At 40.4% G+C, this 5,522-nt stretch overlaps 1 pseudogene; it reads right to left on the reverse strand.

Moving 5' to 3' along the window:
- Nucleotides 1–293: 293 nt before the first annotated feature.
- Nucleotides 294–4,904, reverse strand: LOC128037436 (uncharacterized; annotated as a pseudogene).
- Between the last annotated feature and the right edge of the window lie 618 nt (nt 4,905–5,522).

Here is a 5,522-nt window from a genome sequence, read left to right on the forward strand (position 1 = left end):
TTAAACTAACACATTTAATTTATGACTTAATATGGACATATTAAAGGTATGTACTAATTAAAACATATTTAATAAGTGAATTAAAATGTCCGATTAAGACACATTTATTTAATTAAATGATTTGAGCTGGTTCTAAACTAACACAACTAATTTAATTTATTCAAAATGAATATAATCAGCTCCTTGAACTAGTTAAGTCGAATTGAGCTAAATTGAGTGACACAAGCTAAAATCACTTGTAGGAAATTGCGAATCAAGCTAGTTGAGTGGGCATTTTATGGGCAATCAACCCATCACTCCACAATCGAGCAATATAGCTTGCTACAAGATCTTGGAACTTCTTGGCACGTGTTTCGAGTAATTGGCCCCAAAGGCAACTCCATGGATTTGGCACCTATCTTCATGGGCGAGCTCATATCATCCTCCTCTCTTGAAGCTATTCGTCCTCGAATCGTCACCTACATCAAAAGGAGAAAGATCAACAACGTTAAAACTTGCACTCACTCCATACTCACCGGTAGGTCAATCTTGTAGACGTTGTCATTGATCCGTTCAATACTTGAAAAGGGCCATCACCCCTTGATTGAAGCTTGGATTTCCTTTGATCGGGAAACCGTTCTTTGCGCATGTGGATCCAAACCCAGTCACCGGGTTCGAACACGACTCGTTTGCGCCCTTTATTTGCCCCTCGAACATATTGTTCGGTTCTCCTCTCAATATTATCCTTAACATTTTTGTGCAATTGTTTAACAAATTCGGCCTTCTTTTTGCCATCTACATGTACTAATTCATTAGAAGGCATAGGAATCAAATCAAGAGGAGTAATGGGGTTAAAACCGTATACTACCTCAAAAGGAGAAAATTTCGTAGCAGAATGAATGGTTCGATTGTATGCGAACTCCACATGAGGTAAGCAATCTTCCCACATCTTCAAATTCTTTTTCAAAATAGCTCGAAGCAAAGTCGATAGCACACGGTTTACTACTTCGGTTTGGCCATCCGTTTGAGGGTGGCATGTCGTCGAAAATAAAAGTTTAGTGCCCAATTTCCCCCACAATGTCCTCCAAAAATGACTTAGAAACTTTGTGTCACGGTCGGACACAATGGTTCGAGGAATTCCATGCAACCTAACAACCTCCTTGAAAAATAAATTGGCAACGTTAGTAGCATCATCAGTTTTATTACAAGGTATGAAATTGGCCATTTTTGAAAAAAGGTCTACAACAACAAATATTGAATTTCTCCCTCTTTTGGTTCTTGGAAGGCCCAGAACGAAGTCCATTGAAATGTCTACCCACAGAGCATCAGGAATAGGCAACGGGGTGTATAAACCATGTGGTTTGATTCGTTACTTTACCTTCTTACAAGTGATGCAACGATCACATTTCCTTATTACGTCACGTTTCATTTTGGGCCAATAGAAATGTTCATGCAATATTGCTAAAGTTTTAGCAATTCCGAAGTGGCCCATAAGTCCTCCGCTATGAGCTTCTTCTACAAGGACGTTTCTCACAGAACTTTGAGGCACACAAAGCTTGCCTTCACGAAATAAATAGCCCTCATGCTGAAAGTACTTTTCACAAGCACCATGCGAACAAGACTCATAAATTTCACCAAAGTCAGCATCGGATTTATAAAGATCTTTGATAAATTCAAAACCAAGCAATTTAGAATCCATTAAATTGACAAGTGCGTACCTTCGTGATAGGGCGTCGGCTACAACATTTTCCTTACCCTTTTTATACTTGATCACGTACGGAAACGACTCCAAATACTCCACCCACTTGGCATGACGTTTATTGAGCTTGGTTTGTCCCTTCAAATGCTTTAGAGCCTCGTGGTCCGAATGGATTACGAATTCCTTCGGCCATAAATAGTGTTGCCATGTTTCAAGAGCTCGAATCAACGCATATAGTTCCTTATCATACGTTGGATAATTTAATGTAGCTCCGTTGAGCTTTTCACTAAAGTATGCAATAGGCCGTCCATCTTGCATCAAAGCAGCGCCAATGCCGATACCTGAAGCATCACACTCTATCTCGAATGTTTTGTTAAAATCAGGTAAAGACAACAGAGGGGCATTAGTTAAACATTCCTTAAGTTTAATAAAAGAATTCTCTTGTTCATCAGTCCAAACAAAAGGAGAGTTTTTCTTAATTATACCTGTCAAGGGGGCAGCAACAGAACTAAAATTAGGCACAAACCTTCGGTAGAAGCTTGCCAACCCGTGAAAACTCCTCACTTGGCTGATGTTTGTTGGACGCGGCCATTCGTTGATCGCCTTGACCTTTTCTTTGTCAACTTCTAAACCACGAGCACTCACAATGAAACCTAAGAAAACAACTTCATTAGTGCAAAAAGAACATTTTTTTAAATTGGCATAAAGTACCTCTTTTCGCAACACTTCAAGCACTGCACGTAGATGTTGAATATGATCCTCTAAACTTTTGCTATATACTAAAATATCATCAAAATACACAACACAAAATCTCCCAATGAACGAACGTAAAACATAATTCATGAGACGCATGAAAGTACTAGGAGCATTGGTAAGTCCGAATGGCATTACCAACCATTCATACAAACCATACTCCGTTTTGATGATACCCACTTTTTAAATCGATCTTCGAAAACAATTGGGCTCCACTAAGTTCATCAAGCATGTCGTCGAGGCGGGGAATAGGATGGCGATATTTTATTGTGATTTTGTTGATAGCGCGGCAGTCAACGCACATTCGCCAGGATCCATCCTTTTTAGGAACCAACAATACTGGAACCGCGCACGGACTTAAGCTTTCACGGATGTAGCCCTTCTCCATTAATTCGGCTACTTGCTTTTCCAATTCCTTCATTTCCTCAGATTACTTCTATATCTGCCCTATTTGGAATTGCAAAGACGGGCACAAAGTCGATTTGGTGCTCGATTCCTCGAATGGGAGGTAGGCCATTTGGCACTTCTTCGGGAAAAATATCTCCAAATTCCTGCAACAAAGAAACGATAGGAGTAGGCAAAGTATTTTCAAGTTCGTTAGTTTCAAATAAACACTCTTTGTACATAAGTACAAAGATGGGTTGCCTCGCTAACATCAATTTCTGAATCTCTCTTTTTCTAGCAAAAACACTTGTTTTTTCATTTTCACACTCTTGTTCTTTTTCTTTGGTCACTCTTGTTTTTATCTCGCTCTCATCATTCTTTTCTTTCTTTTTCTTTTCACTCTTTTTGTTTTTCTCTTTTTCTTTTTCTCGCTCAATAGATTGCTTCATTTTGAGTTGGTCTTCATGCACTTGCTTTGGTGTGAGAGGAGCTAATGTAACATTCCTCCCAAGGTGCTTGAACGAATATCAGTTTGTGTAGCCGTCATGGACTACTCGCCGGTCAAATTGCCAAGGACGCCCCAATAGCAAATGTCCCGCGTGCATTGGTACGACATCACAAACCAACTCATCTTGGTACTTGCCTATGGAAAACGCCACCTTTGCTTGCTTCGTCACCTTGAGTTCGCCTCCGTCATTTAGCCATTGTAACTTGTAAGGAGTTGGATGCTTTGTGGTGGCTAAACCAAGTTTTTTAACCAGCAAAGAAATTGCGACATTGGTGCAACTACCTTCGTCAATAATTAAACTACACACCTTGCCTTGAACATGGCAACGGGTGTGAAAAATGTTGTCTCGTTGTTATTCTTCCTTGGCTACTTGGATATTCAAGCTCCTTTTGACAACAAGTAATTCTCCTTCAACGGGCAGCTCGACCTCTTCACCTTCCTCCATGGGAATTTCAGGCTCCTCCTCTTGTTCATCTTCGGACTCAATCTCGCCATTTGAACGAACCACCATCACTCGTCGATTAGGACATTGACTCGCAATGTGGCCTCTTCCTTGACACTTGAAACACTTGATATCGCGAGAATGATTCGAGATGACCTCGTTTTATTTTTGCTAGCATCGGCACTTACTTGATTGGGTTTGGCAGCAACGAAAGGCTCCTTAGGCCGATTGGGGGCTTTGCTAGTCCCTTGAGCCCACTTGTTGGTAGAAGCCGTTGGATATGTCCGCGTGGGTCTTTTCCGTTTCAATTGTTTTTCAACTTTTATTGCCATATGCACCATGTCCATAACTTCTACATAGTGTTGAAGCTCGACGATATTGGCAATATCCCGATTTAGGCCGACTAAAAATCTCGCCATTGTTGCTTCATGATCCTCCTCCACGTCGGCTCTTATCATAGCGATTTCCATGTCTTTATAGTAGTCCTCGACACTTCGGTTGCCTTGTGTGAGATTTTGCAATCGTTGGTACAACTCCCGATGGTAATAGGAGGGAACAAAATGCTTGCGCATAACGGCCTTCATTTCGGCCCACATAGAGATAGGCCTCTCCCCATTCCTCCTTCGGTTAGTCACCAATTGATCCCACCACACGATCGCATAGTCCGAGAATTCAATGGCAGCGAGCTTTACCTTTTTATTTTCTGAGTAGTTATGGCACTCAAAGACGAGTTCCATTTTCTTTTCCCACTCCAAGTAAGATTCGGGATCATTCTTCCCTTGAAACGGTGGAATAGACATCTTAATATTTTTAAGATTGTCATCCGGACGGTCTCGATTTCGTTGGAACCGTTGAGGGTTTCCTTGTTCAGATAAGTGATCACCTTCAGATTCTTCTTCATCATAGTTGTCAATTGGTTGCTCTCGTTCTCGCCTTGCATCTTCCGGAGTCGCTTCACATTGTCCTCGGATTTCAACTCGATATAAGCGGTCTTCGATTGGTTCAAGCTTGCGATCAAACAATCGCTCCATTTCTCGCATAATGGCTTGCAAAGTGAGATCCGGTACTCCTCCTCCAACATTTCTTATGGGACGAAATCCACCTACCTCATTTGGATTCCTTTCCAGACTCTGTGACATTTTTTTTTAAATTCTTTAAAGACTCACAGCAAGAACTCACTAATCACTCACAAAGAATAATCACTCACTTTGACTTGTGGTCACATCATCCCCCCTTCTTCAAAACGACTTGTCCTCAAGTCGAGCTGTTTGTTCTCTAGAAAATAATCCGTCTTATGCAACTCTCCTTGAATGAATGGAACAATTAGTCGTTCATAAGCCTTTGCAAAAGAACTCACAATATTCGGCATTAGAGATGGCAAATGAATCAATGAAAATAGACAACTATTAATCATCAAGAAATGATTAGAACAACTATGTGGATCATGCATGGTCATAACAAGACAAGTATGAGTCATGTAAAAAGGCAAATTTAAAACATCATTCTTACAATCATATGGACAAAACTCCTTCCATATCCATAACTCATCAAATGGTCGAGACAAAGACAAATATGTTTTTAAGCATTCGAACTTTTCAATTTGCTTCCACAAGTCATTGTTCAAGTAAATGGAATGCGAGTAATGGAACAAGAAATTTAAATCTTCATCACAAACACACAAATGAAAAGTTTCATATGATTCATGATTTCGCATGTTTGGCACTCGCAATTGCCGTTTGGTTATGTTCTCAACAATG

The sequence above is a fragment of the Gossypium raimondii genome, unplaced genomic scaffold, assembly GCF_025698545.1.
Source record: "Gossypium raimondii isolate GPD5lz unplaced genomic scaffold, ASM2569854v1 Contig00261, whole genome shotgun sequence".
NCBI lineage: Eukaryota > Viridiplantae > Streptophyta > Magnoliopsida > Malvales > Malvaceae > Gossypium > Gossypium raimondii.